Source organism: Pelodiscus sinensis, chromosome 1, assembly GCF_052426305.1.
Source record: "Pelodiscus sinensis isolate ZL-2025 chromosome 1, ASM5242630v1, whole genome shotgun sequence".
NCBI classification, from domain to species: domain Eukaryota; kingdom Metazoa; phylum Chordata; order Testudines; family Trionychidae; genus Pelodiscus; species Pelodiscus sinensis.
In genome coordinates, this window is record NC_143052.1 from 113566378 (window position 1) to 113584486 (window position 18109).

The 18109-nt window shown below is 41.0% G+C and overlaps 1 long non-coding RNA gene across 1 annotated transcript in view; it reads left to right on the top strand.

Moving 5' to 3' along the window:
• Nucleotides 1-1685: 1685 nt before the first annotated feature.
• Nucleotides 1686-18109, top strand: part of LOC142818349 (uncharacterized) — a 159763-nt gene continuing 143339 nt past the window's right edge. The window contains exons 1-2 of the long non-coding RNA XR_012895815.1: nt 1686-1786; nt 3399-3519. This is a non-coding gene — a long non-coding RNA (uncharacterized LOC142818349). The remainder of the gene's footprint in view (nt 1787-3398; nt 3520-18109) is intronic.

An 18109-nucleotide genomic window follows, 5' to 3' on the forward strand; every position in this document is an offset into this window, starting at 1 on the left:
GGCTTAAATATGTGACTGTCCCGTTAAAAATGGAATGTCTGGTCACCCTATCTCTATTGAAAAATATTAATAAAGACTTCATAGGGGTGTATCTCATAAACAAATGCTTCCAAGGCCAGCACTAGAGGAGATGACTCCAGTGGATGATTGCATAACATGTGATTTCAATATTGTCTGCATTACCAGAAAATGTGCTAATGACCAAACAGTCTGTTCCACCTTCTCTTTCACTGTGACTGAATATTTTTCCCAGAGCTGAAGCAGAGCTCTGTGTAGCTCTAAACTAAAGCTTGTTTCTCTCAACACCATAGTGAAATAAACTATAGTAAACCCATCTTGTGTCTCTGTGGCATTTAGCCCCTCAGTTCCACACTGTAATACCCTTGAATACTTTGTAAATCACAAAGATGCTCTATGAGGGTTGCATGCTTCAGCACTCAGCCATGGGAAATGCCCAAGTAAAGGCTGCCTATTCAATTTGAACCCGTGAGTGTAGCAGGCATCCTGAAATTATCATTTTGTATTGCATACTAAGTAATATAGCTCCTCTACAAGCTCTGGTCTACCTGTCAAATGCTCTTCCTGTCACTCACTTGTATGAAATATACACAGTAACCATTATTGGACAATGGTGCACCAAACAAATTAACAGAACTCTCTGACTTGCAAATGCAGTTGGCATAGAACTGTTTTCATAGTGAGCTTCCTTATGTTCCTGAAAGCAGCAGTCAGATTTTAAAGACAAAGAAAGAAATTGTATGACATGAGTAATGATTAAATTCACAGGTAAGAAACCTAAACATTTCTATGCCCATTTTTATGAAAATAGCCTGGAAAAAGGTATAACTTTCAGGTTTAGAGAGGGGAAGCAATGAATGCCATCTTATCATGTAGGTAAGACTGGACCATAGTGCATCCATGCAAAGAAGATGAAGTTAAATCTGTATATGTGAGCCTAATGTTATGACAATCTCCATTTTAGCTGGATGAGTTATAGCTTAATCAGCTGCATCTACAGGAAGAATAAATATTGGCTTGTGCTAGATAAAACTGAACTAAATACAAACCCTTTCCCTGGTCAAGGCAAACCCCAGAGAGTGTTCCAATTTTAAGAAGTAAAAAAAATCTCCTCTTGTTATATGTAGAGCTCTCAAATACCTTCCTCTAATTTTGTCTCAAACATCCTAGAAAAATTCTACCCTGACATAAGGGAAAAGTCAGACAGCTTGGTTTATTTCTAATAAATTTACTTCAAAGCATTGTGCACTGGCTCAACTATTCACAAGGGAGGATCCTAATGAAGGACAAGTATTTGCAAAGCCTTAAGCAGTGGGGTCTAAAGCAGACTGATATGGAAGGCTGGCTTTAACCTTAACTAGGGTAAGACTAAGGTCTCTTGCTAATAAATTGTATGTAATAATTAGTATGATTAAAATGTATTATCTTTAGAACTTGTGAGAGGAATGCCCCTTTTAAATAACCCAAAGCAAATCAGCTGGGGAAACCACACAGCACTGCTCCCTCAATTATTATGCTTTGTTGCTGAGAAAAACAGCTTCTCCTAATTAGCAGTAGTCGCTAGGCAAAGCGTGGCATTCAGCAGATTCCAAATGAATGGAAGGCTGGCTGCTAATCCCAGAAGAAGATAGTTAATTAAAATAACATGATGAGTTCACCTCTTCTTTCTCAGTTTGCTAAACTAGCCCTCCACTGTTCATCCTGACACATTGCAGCTTTTGTATTGTTTCCTCCCAGCATGCTGATACTGGGTGTTTGAATAGAATAGGTGAGCAGAGACACTTTTCTAGTACAGATTTTGGTGGGAAATAGACAGGCAGCTTTGTAGTAACAAGTGTTGGTGATAAACAGGTTTCCCTTTAGTATTTTTCCACTCTTATCTTCCTTCAGAGGTAAAGAATTTTATTCTTCCATTGGTTCCTAACCAAATCTTTTAGGTAACTGATTTTCATTCTTACACTCTATAATTAAAGGGGTTGTGACATAGTTGTTATAAGAAATATGTGTTGAATAGTTTCTGTGTGTATCATGTATATGAACATGTGTTAGGGTATTTAATTCATGTGTTCTTTTTGGAGGAGTGAAATTGCCTGGAACTGGTGTTACCCTACATGTCTGAAATGAAATGGAAAGATCTAAGACTAACTCAGATAATGCCAAAAGCTAGAGGGGATACATGTTTATTGAGGTTACTTTGTTGTTTTTATGTCACCATTTTGAATGCAATTAGAGTGATCTGAAGTGACATCTGTTTATCTTGTTTTCCAACTTCATCTGACTGGAGCATGTCTTCCCAGCCAAATTAAAAAACAAAGCAGGTAGATGCCTTCAGTAGAAATGTGGGCTTCTATAAGATGGATACTGATCTGAAATCCTACATGTCAGTTAAGAAGTGTATTGTTGTACTTAGTATCTAGAAATCATTCTATTTAGACAATCATTGCTACTGCTATCATCTGACTAAGTTTTGAGAAGCTGGTACTTGTAGATGTGAATGAAGCACGATAGCTAATAAAATCTAGGACTGGCAGTCATGCTTGTGAATAGCTATATTCAGTTCTTAGGGGGGTTTGTTTCTGGAAGACCTAATATTGTCCTTTGATCTGAATGACTCGCTACTGGTTGAATGAACTAACTCTTGGAAAAACCTGCAAATATGGGAAGGAGAGGGAATGGATTGTATATCACAAAATAGATAGATGAAAATCTTGGTATGATTTTCTTTTTTTTTTTTTTTTGCAGGGGGGACAATGTCTCCAAATGACTATGCATGATTGAGCTTCTTAAATACAACTTTTCTCTACATAAGTTCTGGCATTCTAATATTTCTAAGGTTAAAAACAAGGCTAGGGGAGAAGAGCCCAACTATTCAGACCTTCTCTAGGAATGTGATACAAAAGTAAAAAGCACAAACCAACTTTTCAAGAAATGTGAATTGACTGTAGAGTTGCACTATGAATATGCACATCACTGTGAACGTTTTAAAACAAACAGAATAACATAACACACTTCTAGTTCTTTTGATGAGGGTGAGGAAAGCAGGAGACAAGAACAAAATAAAACTGTTCAGGCCACTTTTGTAAACATACTAGAGAAGTAAAGAGGGGTATACTCAATCTTTAACAAATACAAGCCATCACCAAAGCAGCAATATGAATTATTTTTCCTTGGCCAGTAAGTTGTAAAAGACCCTGACAGTGGAGACCTAGACTGCTGAAGTACCTTGATTTAATCTAACAGAAGGAGTTTTCAGCCCAGAGCTTCCTATTGTCAATATCACTCATAGCTCTAAAGGACTTAACTTGTGGAAATGTAGGTGGTGCAGTCACCTTAGTGAAAGTCCTTCTTCCAAGTCAATGACACAATACTTCTCTTTGTAGGATGTAGACAGCGGGGTCTTCAGACAGGTCTCAATCCATGCTGCTCACAGAGACCATCATCCACTCAGCCCAGGAATTTGAAATCAGTGACACACCACTATAATGACATTTGGACCTCAAGGTGAGTGACCCTCAGGATGACTGGATTTCTGCACCTAACTTAGCAGTGAAGCATGAGTACTGCTTTCCATGTGGGAGAAATTCTTGAGGCCCAATGTATAGTCTCATAGGTCTGAGATGCTCTCTCCTCTCCACTAGGGAGGGTAGTAGCACATTGTGGTTTGTCTTGCTTAGGAATGAGGTTATAGCTTAATTGGTTCTTATGAGTGGAAGTCAGGCATCTAGACAACCAGTAGAATAGTACCCAGGAGCAAGTAGGACACGGAGCATTGTGATATACTTCCCATTAATGTTTTGTTAACTGAAAGATCTCTGAACTCAAAATAAACTGACTTTTGTCACAATGGTAATTAGATGAGGTTTTTTTTTTTTATAGATTTTGCTTCAGGTTTATCCTTAGTGCCACTTGTAGTTACAGGAACTTAGACACTGATGCAACAATAGTAGCCATCTGGTGCCTTTATGGACGAAATAATTTTGGAACAACTAGTGAGTCTGGTGAAACATACTGGGATTTTTCCAGATGTGGAGAAGCTGAGCTATTGTCGGGTGCATCCACCAGAAGGCCCAAAAAAAGCCTTGTCAAGTTGCAAAGCTTGGGCTACTCAACTTTGGAATCCTGGGGGGCCACAATGATATTCACAGTATGTGCCCAGGGCCGCAACTTAAGTGTGGTTGCATATACACACAAATATATATGCAAGTAGCTTCTTCCACACTAATGGGCATGAATACAAAGATGAAGGCAAGACTACACAACACACAGGCCCCCTTTAAGTCAGTTCTGCTGGTAGTAATAAAATGCAATATTTATCCAACTTCCACCCATATGACAGCACTTTTTAACGAGCAATGACAGTCCAGGAACTGAATTACTAAAATGCATATCAACAGAAGACCATTAAATTGACTCGTCATTATGGAGAGTGTTCCCAGTAGAGGCCCTATTCAAAGGATCCCACCGGCAGGCTGTGTATTGAGCTCTGCGTAAACCCAAACAGCATCACGGACCGCAGACAAACAGGCTGTGATCCACATGCAGGCCACATTGAGTAGCCCCACTCTAGAGTAAACAAAATAATCACAGCCCACTGAATGGGCTTTGGAAAGGGGTTCTAGTCCCAGTTCGGAGTCCTGAAGTGACTTCCCCAAGGTCACCCTGTCTCTTCCATCCTCCTCCTTTTGTATAATAAGATACTTGCCTGCCTTTGGAAACTGTTTTGAAATCTACAGATGAAAAGTACTCAGAGCTCAGTGTTACCTTCCTTTATATCTAGTCAAAACAGAGCTTTAAAATCAGTTATAGCCATGAAATAACAGCAGGATTGTGGATAAAAATGTTGTAAACGTGGAAATGGAAGAGGAGATGGGATAAATATTTTTGCTCCATTAAATGGATATGATAATATTCAGCTTAAATTGGAAGGGGGCTAGAAGTGTTTTTACAGAAGAAAAGCATGGAACGTTGTGCCTTCAACACTATTTCCTGGAAGTGTCTTCAGAGCAGAAATGTCAACAAGTTGTAGCTCTTGGTTTTGTCAGTTGGATTCTTAATACGCCAGTGGAAAGGATCTTAACGGGAATTTTTGATAAGACTGATTTTTATTGGATAGTATGACCTGTATCATCTGCAATAGTTTCTGTTTATGCTGTGTGCGTGTTCTCTATGCAACAGTTAAGAATGAGGAAAGAACACAGGCACAGTTGTTGGTTTCCACATAATTCTTTACCAGATATATACAAACATGAAAGGCATAGCTAAATATATACACTTTCTGTTTGGATTAAGTGGCTTTAGCAATAAGAGTAAGCTTGGAAGAGTCAATTTAAAAAAAAATTATATGGTTACATCTCTGCATTTTAAAAATGTATCTCTTTAAATTTCAAGCTATATAAACTTATGTTTATTTTTTAAACTTTATTTAAATTTTCACATAGATGTTGCGTTTCAGAGTTAAATCTTTTATCTTGTGGAAACAAATTGTCAGCAAAGTAAATAACTCTGCCTGAAAACTTGAAGCTGGTTTTAGAGGTGTTTTTCTTTGCTTATCTGTTAAACTTGATTATCAATGTAAATATTTTGTTTGTTTTCTGTCTGTGTGTGGTAGAATAGATGTTTACTACCATTTACCAATAAAACTCTAATCTTTCAAAGCATGAATATGAGCTAGGGAGGCCCCCTGCAGGCTCTCAAACTATTTAAAAGGATATCGCCCAATTCCTGTATTCTGCTGTGGTTTTATATCTATTTTTCTGATTTGAAATATAGGGACTAGATTTTTCAAAAAAAAATAGGATTTAAAAAAAAAACTCCTAAGAATTCTGACATCTGTATAATGAGAAGATCACTTCCAAAAGGAGATTCCCAGGGTCCTGATTGAAAATACACTCTTCTTGCAGACCTGGAAAGCCTTGATGACTCCTTTAAAAGCCTCTACAAGATTTGTTTCATTTTATAGCAAAATTCTTCTATATCACATCACAAGAAACAAAGGAACCTATCTATACAGGTGTCCCGTTACTGGGTCTTGAGGGGAGCAGCCAGATCACTGATGCACCCAGCGGTGGGGGTGTTGGCCCCAAAAATGGTATAGAAGGGGGCCATGTGAGGTATTGAATAGGAGCTTACTGTCTGCTGATCCTATGTACACTAGTCATATGATTGTATAATGTCTGTGCGTGTAGTTAGGAATCTGTGTAGATACTGAATATTTCTCTGCATGTAGTTGAGCAGTGGGCAGAGCCCGGCCTGTGGACATGCTAATCAGTGAGGCCCTCTGGGACAATGGCACTCAATGGGCCAAGGACACACCTAAAGAATGAGTGGTGACTCATACCTAAAAGCTACGAGCAGGGGCACAGGAATAAGCCGTGGACCAGGTGACCTGCTGTAGCCAAGAAGAGACCAGGAAGGAGGGATAAATAGGCCATGTGGTGGTCTCCATCTTGGTTCTCAGCTCAGCGCTTCATCCCAGAGGCAGCATTGCAGGGATCGAAGAGCCCGGGAGACCTGTGAACCCATCCTGATTCTAGGATGTGCAACAAGAACTTTTAAACCAGCAGCTGTAACATCTCTGCTAGAGCCTGCATCGAGGACTGGGAGATACGTTACATGCACCGAACTATTCTTTAACAACCTTACTCTCATGCTTTTCTTTCTTGTGATAATAAACCTTTAGTTGTTAGATGCTAAAGGATTGGCCCAGCCTGATTTGTGAGTAAGGTCCAAAGGGTAAATTGACCAGGGATCTGTGGCTGGTTTCTTGGGACCAGACAGAACTTGTTTGGGGTAGGTGGGATTGGGTGCTACGACCCCCCACCTGTGTATGAGGCCCGGGGCCATCTGGGGCACGGATATTGCTGGGGTGTCGGAGGGGTTTTGCTCGTGAGGCTTCAGGCAGGCTGCTGAAGTGCTGTGTGGGACTGGTTTGTGGCCTGTTTGGAGAGGTCACCAGTCTGGGGGCTGTAAGGAGCCCCAGATTTGAGCAATTCGCCCTGAGCAGATGCCCTCAGCTGTGCCCAGACATGGCCTGGTCTGTCACAACAGGCCTCAGAAAAGGTTTTCCCAAGCCACCTGCCTGGTCTGCTATCTCATCTCATACAGACAGCCTTTGAAAACTGACCATGAAGTATGCAAAGGTGACAACTGTATCTTTATATGCAGTGGACTTTTTAATTGTATCTGAAATTTGCCAAACTAGTTTAGCTGACCTCTTACTTGTATTCCAGTGTCCCATTCCATGATGCAGCCCAACTGCCCTGCAAGTTACTTGTGCAGGCAAAATTCGGACTCTTTGTTTAGATGCAGTTCTGTCCCCAGCAGCCTGTCAGCAACACTTCAATCATACTCTAGCTTCTCCCAGCCTTGGGTGCTACTTGCAGTGTTCTCCCATGCTCCCATTCCCAAATTTCCCCTACATGTGTCCTGTGCTATCCATCTCTCCTGGACAGTTTAGCTGTTAGAGGTCCATTGTCCCTGTCATGGGTTGCTATTCAACAGTTTCCTACTTTAATTCAGGCTATGTCTACGCTGCAAGGTTTTTGCACAAAATGGCCATTTTTGCGCAAAAACTGGTGGAGCGTCCACACCTCAAGAGTGTTTTTGCACCCAAAAAAACCCCCAGTAAATCAACAGGACAGAGGGCGTTTGCTCGTAGAGTTATTCCTCTCCCCATGAGGAATAACTCCTTTTTGTGCTACAGCTCTTGCGTAAAAAGTCATGCGGAGACGCTCTGCAGCAGTTTCTTGTGCAAAAAGAGCTTATTACAAAAAGCACAGATGCGCTGATTGCCATTCTGTGAATGGCAATTGGAAATTTCTTGTGCAAGAGTGTCCAGGCAGTGTGGACGCTCTCTTGTGCAAAAGCACATTGCTATTGCGATGTGCTTTTGAGGTGTGGACGTGCTTTTGCACAAGAAGTTTTTGCGGAAGATCTCTTCCACAAAAAGCTTCTTCTGCAAAAACCCTGCAGTGTAGACAAAGCCTCAGCATTACCAATTTAAACACAGCACTGACTTCATTTTAACTTAACAAATAAAACAAGTTTATTTTAACTACAAAGGTATTTTAACTGAGTTCAAGTATAAAGCATTAAATCAGAAATGGTTACAAGAGAAATAAAGATGAAAACACTTTCTAGTATCTAGAAGTTAACAAACTAGATGTGGTTCAAGGTAAAATCCTTTCCACAGGTTGTCAGTAATGTTGTTGACCAAATTCCCAGGTCAGGATCTCTTTCCCCCAAAGTTCAAAGGCTGGTTCCTTTGTTAGACAGAGAGAGAGGAATGAATGTCTTGTAGGGATTTTGCCCCTCAGTTTTATAGTCCAGTCACTCTTTATAGTGGATTCTTCTGAGGATCTCCCCTTAACACAAAGATTACTCAGACAGTAAAGGAGGCATTGAAGTCTGACTCATGCCCCCTTTCTCCTCCCTTGTGCATGCTGAAATGCAGATTTGCCTGGCCTCCTGTCATTTCCCCCTCTTTCTGTCTCAAGAGCCTTGTTTGCTACTAGTAAATTGAGGGAAAGGGAAACATACATTCCTTTTTAGACCTGTTTAACAACTCTTGCCTAGTCGGGGCTCTATGAATTTGGACACCTCTTATTTTATCATCATGGGGAAATTTGTAACTATACATATATTTCTCCATACGAGTATTGCCCAGCAAGTTGGAGTTTCAGATGGTAACTCGCAAAGCATATTTTGAACAAAGATGATTAAAACAGTGTGTAGGATGTGGACATGGATGCTTTCTGTCACATCAGGTGATTAGGGTGTCCTAATGTGGCCTCTGAACAGGGGCAAAGTCTTGGCCCCAAACTGCAGGATGAACAGCATGGTTGGATCTTAGGCCATTGCCCAAATCTCTGTAATCAGGCTTGTGCGTTAGGTCAGAGCCATGAAAGTGAGGGGAGGAAAATCTGGACCATGATAGACTAGCTGAGATGCACATTCTCAAACCTGGGCTTTTATTGGCAGCTAATGCTTCATCCAGTCAACTAGAGAGTGAGGGCACCAGTGCGAATGCTCGACCTGACAGCCAGGATGGTGACATCTCTGACCTTAAAGGGAAGCAGGAGGAGAGTATAGCACCTATATGCAGCATGGAGAACTGTGAGAAATTGGAAGCTGTTTCTTTGGGGAAAAGCTAGCTTCAGGGCAGTGCCATTGTGGTGTACCACTGTGGGAAGAAACCTCAAAGAAGGGGTGAGCCTGTAGCACCAGAGGCCCAAGCTCCTTCAAAGCATCTTTTTCAGAAGGAGAAAACAGCAAACCAGAAGTTCATGGAGAATCAGAGGCTCTTGTTAACAAACTAGTTCTTGGACGTCTGCCTCCATCTCTTTACTGGTTTCCAACAGCTCATCCAAAAACATCTCGGTGCAGCCTCAAATTGCATGAAAACCTGATCACAATGAAGAATCTGCCCAGCCAGCCAGCCTCCTGCGGCTGTCCCTGAGCCTTCAAATAGCTCCCTCCCTGCCATGCCCTGTGGTTTACATATGATGGATGCCTCTGCATACAGTGGTGGTGATTCCATGTTATCCGGACGGTTAATTGCTTTCCAGAGTAGTAAGAGATGCTCCTGTCTTGGTGTAGTTCTCTCTCTCATATGTGGAAACAAGGGGAAAAGGCGTACTGCAGCTCCCCCAGGCTTTATGGGACACTCTGCTCCTGTCCCCACACTTGGGGTCCCAGCTGCTAGAGACTCTGTGCTTGCCCCTGTCTGGGATCCCAGCCTTGGCCCTCTTAATTCTGTTTGTGTACACCCTCCCCATATCAAAGCTGCAGCCCTGTTCCCGGCCCCAGCTCAAAGGACAGCAGGGGACATGGGTAGGGGCAAGGAGGGGTTCAGCACCCCCACTATAGAGTGTTCCAGTGCCACTGTTCTTATTTGCAAAGAACTGCAACAGAAGAGGCCAAGTTGGTTAATCTGCATGGCTAGAGGGAAGAAGAGAGACTGGCACTTACTCCACATACAGTATCTTGCATGTCTTACATTTTCATGTTCTGCTGGTCAAGACTTTAAAGAATAACCATCCTATGGGGAAGTACTAAATAATACACAGTGAAACACAACCGTATGGCACGTTACTAGACTAGAATCTCCTTTTGTTTTCTTCCTAACTATTCAGTATGAATGTGGGTTTCATCTACATGTTTAAAAAAAGCAACCCACATATCATGTCCATTAAATCTAACTTCTCCCAGATTTATACTTGTGTGCAGTTCACTTACCCTTAGATTCTCTTTGATTAGTTTGTTCCTGATTGATTTTCTTCAGGCGTCTGGCTATACAATTTATTCTTCTTGGACTGATTCTATACTCTCTGCTTTGTCAGCAAGACATGAACCATCACTACCAGTAACTCTACACAACTTGCCAGTACAACTTTGCAAATTTTTCTGAGATAATATATTTCTCCTGACAGCATCGTAGGTGTCTGAATCTCCATTTTCATAATGGGGGCACGCTCTTTCTGACTCTTGCTTTGCCACAAGAGGTAGACTCAGTCATAGTTACCAGAAACCATTCATCTTTACTTTCTTGTCAGTGGCTACATTTCATGTGCTGTGAGGCAATCAACTGGTAGCTGCAGAGTGTGGATCCTTCTTATCTGCTGAGTGGGCAAGGGTGGGGTAGGGACAGAGGCCCACATGGCCTGGTGGAATACTCTATTGGTTTAGATGACTTTTCAGAGTTGAACATCTAAACCTTTTTCCCCTGTCTCTAAATTTGAGGCTTACAGAATGCTTTTCTAGACAGCTTGCGGCAGTGGCTTTCAGTCTAAAGAATTCTTCTACCAGCATCCTGATGAGCATCATTAAGGTTTGGCATTCACTATCCTAAGCGGTATTGTGCATGCTCTGTTATGCAGGGACATCTGAAATACCTCATCTGTTAGACACGGGATTGCATATGTTATGCAATATATTACTGTAAAACAAACATTCTAACATATGTTTAGATACCAGGAATCAGTTGGTACACGTGAATGAGGAGCAAATCTGCTCTCCTTGTTCACACTAGCAATTCTAGTTGAAGCCAACACAATTGCTTTGTTAGTGAGACAAGCAGCAACTCACCCAAAGGAATTGAAAACCAATAGCTTTCTGTAAAGACTTTTTTCCCCCACTAATCTATTGGGTTTATATGGTCTAATTGAAAATATCTTAACTGAGCATATTTGACCTTTCTTTCTAACTAATCCATAAAACTTCAGGTCCCAATTAAGCATCTCTTGAATTCAGTGTGTTGCTGCTGATTTCCATAGGCATTAGATTAATCCATCTAATTAGATTAATTGAAAATTGTAATGTGAGAGACTTCATCTCATTCTGATTTAGCTCAGGAATTCTACAACCTCCTACACCTTTAAGTTCTTCAAGAGCTTAGCCATGGGTGTTTCAGTTTTTAAAACTGTATTAAATACAGATGGACTAATACAGCCATGTTTCTGCTGGGATAAATTCATTCAGGTTTGAAACTTCAGCACTGTCCATATGACTTTGCAGTCCAATATCAATGTCAGCTTGATAAGAATATTGTTGTAAAAGCAGTCGATATAGCTTGAAGCTATAGTAGAAATGACTTGCTTCCATCTGAGTTGTGGGGTAAAATTTCTAAAAGCGACTTAGCAGTCTGCAGTGTAAATCTCATTGAAATTCCATGGCATTTAAGCATTATTGAAAATTGTATGCTGGATTCTTTTTGGTTTTATTATCACCTAGTTATTTCGTTGTCCGATACATGCCATTTGGTATGAGAGAAGCACAGTACACTCTGTCATATTTAGGAAACATGAAACACAGTGTTGAAAGAGAAATCACTAGAGTAAATGTAATCAGGTAAAATATACACATTGCTTAGAGGGAAGGTAGGTTCCAAAGAGGATGGAGAGAGGCTGTTCTCAGTAGTGACAGATGGCAGAACAAGAAGCAATGGTCTCAAGTTGTGGTGGAAGAGGTCCAGGTTGGATATTAGGGGAAACTATTTCATTAGGAGGGTGGTAAAGCACTGGAATGGGTCACCTAGGGAAGTAGTGGAGTCTCCATCCCTAGAGGTGTTTGTCTCGGCTTTACAAAGCCCTGGCTGGGTTGATTTAGTTGGGATTGGTCCTGCCTAGAGCAGGGGGCTGGACTTGATGACCTTCTGAGGTGTCTTCCAGCTCTATGGTTCTATGATTCTAAGGTAGGATTGCTGAGTGCTTTTTGGAGACTAAATACAATAGTGCTGCTAATTCAATGCTGAAAGCTAAATATTTTGTAAGAGAGAACATGTTAATTGATGTAGGTCACCATTGTGTATTGTCTAGAGAAACCAATTTATATCAAATCACCTGGGCTGTGATCTCTCCTGCTACAACTAAACCTTTTCTACTAAACAAACTTCTTTATAGGTAAGACAATGCAAAGGGAAAGAACTTTCAAAAGTACTCTGGCATATCCAATAATCCAGCACCCTCCTGGATCCCAAAGGTGCCAGATTATCGGAAGTTTACTGTACTTGTATTCCAGCCCATTGTACCATGTCCTAAGGTGCAATCTGGCCTGTGGAACCCATGTACCTTCTTCTGCCAAGACTGTCTCCTGCTTTCTAGCAGAGCTGTGTAGCAAACCCCACTGGGCTCTGTTCACTCAGCCATGCGTGTGTAGAGGCATGCCCAGCTAAAGTGCACTAATACTCTCCCAAGCCACACATGAATTGCACATAGGAAAACTCCAGCCATAGCCTCACACCCTCCCAAAATGTGCATTTTACACTGCTTAAGGCCTCCTTGATCCATCCACGATCATTAATTAGTTCACCATTCCTTCAAAGGGTATGGCTACGTCTACACTGGCCCCTTTTCCGGAAGGGGCATGTAAATTTCACGAGTCGTCGTAGGGAAATCCGCGGGGGATTTAAATATCCCCCGCGGCATTTAAATAAAAATGTCCGCCGCTTTTTTCCGGCTTTTAAAAAAGCCGGAAAAGAGCATCTAGACTGGTCCCGATCCTCCGGAAAAAGTAAGAATAAGAGCCTCCGGAAAAGGGCACTTTTTCCGGAGGATCGGGACCAGTCTAGACGCTCTTTTCTGGCTTTTTTAAAAGCCGGAAAAAAGCGGCGGACATTTTTATTTAAATGCCGCGGGGGATATTTAAATCCCCCGCGGATTTCCCTACGACGACTCGTGAAATTTACATGCCCCTTCGGAAAAGGGGCCAGTGTAGACGTAGCCTATATGTCTTCATTATAGGGTGGATCAATGCTGCAGATATCGATCCATCAGGGATCCGTTCGGTGAGTCTAGTGAAGACCTGTTAAATCAATCACTGATCATACTCTCTTCAACTCCACCAGAATGAAATGAGTAAAGGAAAATTAGAGGAGAGTGTCTTCTGTTAACCTAACATAGTGTGGGCTGTTCAATAAATAGATCAAAGCTCTATAATCTGAGCAGATTTCCCCGAAGCACTTTCAACAAACTCACTGGTTTAAATTAAACAACAAAATAAGTTTATTATTGGAGAAAGATAGTACCTTAAAATCTAAGTGATATTGGCATATAGAAGATTTGAATTGGTTACAAAAGGAAATGCATTGCAAACCCACCGGCTAATTTTCAGGCTAATAATTCTAAAAGCAAGAGGATTTCTTTCACCCAATACTTCCAGTTACCATGAACTTCTGTGGACACCTTCCAGGTAGATCCAGCCAGTGTTCCCTCTATGGTGTGGGGGAGCACAGCTTCACAGGTGATTAATCAGTCTCCCCCTGCCCCCCACATCTCAGTCAGTCAGCTCCATGCACGGAGCCCTGAGGCTCTGACTCTGTGGGACCGATTAATCCTGTGTGAAGCTGTGCTGCCATGCACCATAAAGGAAACACTGGTTTCAGCCCTTCCCCAAGTCTCAAGGAAGATCTTTGCTTTGCAGGCAATCTTGCTTCCTTGTGTAGAGATGGGGGTGGTGACTGAGGTAGGTGCTATAGTGCTGTCACTATCCCTCATGTAAAGGTTATTCCAGGGGCTGGAAAAATCCATTCTGTGTTCTGGGGTTAAGCAGCCTCCATGGCATACGTGAGCCGTTGACTGGCCCTTCATTATGAATTATATATTTTTGTTCACAGCTTTTGTCTATATGAGTTTTGGCATGTCAGGACTCTGGGAATTCAGTTCTTTTGCCGTCTCTGAGGAGCTCATTTGTGGGAATTTCCTAGTGACAAAGGGATGAAGTTATGAGAAATTGCTGTATACATTCATACACACATTTCCACAAGCTAATGAGGTTCATCAAATCAAGACACTTCAAATGATGCCTCACAAGACATATTGCGCAAAACATGATAATATTGCTGTCATGAATATGAGGAGTGGGAGGTAACGTAGTACAGTCAAATCCACCATGCCCATTGACTCTCAGTATGACCCCATGCAGGTTAAATGCTATGTAAATCTGCAGTATTCTTTTAATTAATTAAAAATTATCTATAAGGATAAAGGAGCCAGTGTAGCTGCTTCATTAACTACTGAAAAATGTTAGACCTGTAATGAGCTGGCTATTAATGCATCTGATAAATCATGGTCAAAGTTCCCAAATAAACCTCTTGATAGCAAGTCAATAAATTATTTGAATTGCTAATTATTATATAATGGAGGGGAAACTTAATCAAAGTCTGAGCGGATTAATGTGCAAACTAATTCACTTGTTTTCTTAGCAAAACTGGAGGAAAGAGTGATTTTTTTTTCTTAACATAGGCAATGCATACTATTCACCCTATCTTGGAATCCTCCTTAATAGGAATATATGGTGGAATACTAAATTATTGGCCGACCCAACACCTTTTGGTATATTTATCACTGTCTTAACTGATTTAGTAGGATAACTGTCATTTTAAATATCCATCAGCTTAAAATCAATGTCATCCTAGTAAGAGTGTTTTTGTTAAAAAAGACACCCTGCATAGCTAAATGAAAACACACAGACATTTGTTTAACCCGATGGGAACATTGATTTGTTATCTGTGTTAATCTAACTGGTCTTCCTTTCTGTCATAATGAATCCTCTATTCCTCCACATATTTCTTGGGACTTGTCACAGTTCAGGGATTAGCTATGCTTCTGCCAGGCCATAGTCTGCTCAAAGGTGCCCCTCTTAATGCTCAGGCCTCTAGCTGTCACTGCTCTGTGAGTGAGGATCTATGCCCCTCTTCCCAGAGACCTTGGATTCTGGCTTGCAGTCCCCCTGCAACTCACTGTGCTTATCTGAGCAAGTCTGACCGTAGAGAGAACACATAATAAATCAATGAATAGCCTACACCACTGCTAAGCTTACCAGCTGTCACTCATCTCTCACATAGAGAAATGCATCCTGCCAGGTTCTCCAACTGGGTTTTTGCCTGCTAAGTTACAATTTTATGTCATTTTGGGGGGCTCAAAATGAGGGGATGTCTCACTAAATGCTTGCCTTTTTATACTTTCTTTGTCTTCTGAACCCCATCTGAACCAGTATATACAATTCCCCTCAAGGAATAGTCATTTACTGGAATTACTTACCTCTCTGGACTCCTGGGATCTGCAGTACTTGTCCTCTTCATGGTTTTAGTTCCTGGAGGAGGTTTGGTAACCCTTCTCCATGGAGCTAGGCTACCTTCCCAAGCTCACCAAGATATCTTACATTAATAGATTCACACATTAATGAATGATCCCAGTGCCTATAGTGTCTGGAACATTTCAGTATAGTAGTCTTTTGATGTTTTCATGCTTCCACAATCTTGTATCCATCATTGTGGTTTTAATCTGAAATAACACAAAAGGAACCTATAAGCACACTATTTTTAAAAAAAATAACGCTTTGCGGCTAATTCAGTGTCATGTTCAGGACCTGAGCTAATCATCATGGGGTCAGAAAGAAATTCCCACTCCGTACCAAATCCCTCACCACCACATAGAGCCCATTGTTTCACATAGCTAGTTAATTGTGCAGAGTGTGCACTAGCTGGTATCCATTAAACAAGGGCATAACTTCACTTCTGCTTACCCCTTCCATCTTTTCCTGACACGCAAAGGGAAAGTGGCAGCTTTGGGGTTGTGTGTGGGGGGAGGGGGAGAGGGAAGGAGGAGCAGTGTGTGTGTGTGTGTGTGTGTGTGTGCGCGCGCGCGCGGGGGCAGAATGCAAACCACTGTGCTTTGTGGGAAGTCCGGCCCCAACTCCATAGTTACAGAACTCGTCTGAATTTCAGGCTGGGGGGTTACTCTGTTCAGCATTACACAAGTTTTTTAAAAACAGGAGCCTAAAGCTAAGTTTGTAAATCCATATTTGGACACCAAATTAAATGATGCCATATTGAAAAGTCCTAACAATCCAGCAAGCCACATTGAGTTCAATCAAAGATTATCAAGTTGTTCTTAGAGGTGGCTTGGTTAGTTTATTAATCATTTACCCGACAACAAGGAGTACGAACTGTAACTCACTCATTATTAAGAGCCTAAGCAAAAAGGATAGATTTTGCACCATTGTAGCATGTACTCAATATAATATCAAAGGAATTATTCAAATTCTGTTCCAAATACAAACGTGAAGGCAATAATCTTGCAATGAGCTCCAAGAAGCGGGTCTTCTAACCATCTGATTCCACTGAAGTAACAGACACTTGTTAAGGGTTAAATAACACAGCTTGAATGCCTTTAATGTAGACTTATTCACTTGGGTATCTTCCTACTTTTATCAGGGAGTTTACCTAGGAACTGGACCTGAAAATCTCAACTCCCACTGAAATGGATGCACATAGCAATAACTGAACTGAGCATGTCCTTAATAAGTGGTTCAGTTCTGTCGTTGAAGCCAATAGTGCAGTATTTGGGTAGTTCACAACAGAACTGGACCCACGAACTTTTGTCTCAGGCCACCAGAGAGTGAGCTGAGTGACTATTTTTTCCTATATGTGATTGAGATTCCATGTTTTGAGCTATGATGCTTTAATAAAACAGTGATTCTATTTCCTGACAAATTTAGGAACAATAGGAATGAACATAACAATCCTCACACATTTCATCAGATCTTGAACTGCTTTAGTCCTTCTCCAAGAGCTTTTCACAGTACAAACCCCATAACATTCAAACATAGGAAATAATAATTTGCATTTAGACCCTAGTCTCCGAAAGGATCCATTAGCGCTTTTCAAGCTTTTGGCCTGACTCAAAGCTCATTGAAGTAGTGGGAAGACTCCCATTGACTTTTAGTGGGCTTTGGATAAGCCTCTTAAACTGCAACAAAAAGAAAATGCTCTAATTCATGTGGATCTTGTATAAAGTCAGTAAAGGAGTTACTTCAATTCTCATTTCTTTAAAATTGACCTTGACTTACTAGCCTCCTGACTACTTATATTTTTAATCTGTCATATTGTACGTGCATTCTCAAACTATTTTGTTTTTTCAATTCTACCAGAACATAGAAGCAATAATAGACAAGCAAGCTCTGAGTTACAGCATAGAATATGAAAAAAGGCCTAATAATAAACATGATTAGCAATACAGTTGAATAGCATATGTGGTATAGTCTATCTGTTGCCATGGGAAAAGAAAAGCAGGGAAGAAAGAGAGAGAAGCAATTCTGATGTTTACTTTTCTGCTTGTTGCTTGGTGGTTTGTCTTGTGCCTCTTTTTTTCTATTTTCATGAAGATTTTTATTAAGTCAAATTCAGATTCAAACTTATAGGATCCTATAGTTTGAGTGTTTTGGCTTTGGAGTTTCAGGTTGGTGCTAGTTAGGAATAGGTATCAGCCACAAACTTTGAATCCACACTTTCCTGAAATTCCAGGGTGTAGGTATTGAGAGTATATATTCAGATCCACATCTGAACTTTCCCAAAGTCTGTCGGTGTTCTTCTTCAGGCTTATTTTACACTCTTGGTTCAGACTTCTATTCAGATCTGGATTGGAACTTTCTTTGTCTGTGAGTTATCCATAGGGTTTCAGTTCAAGCCAATCTTTAATTAGAACAACTTTTTAAAAGGATGTCCAGATTAAACATGGCATGTTCCTTCTACCATTGAAACACTGTACCTGAGCTGGAGCACAGCTTCTGTTTAATATCCCACCGAATCACTGAG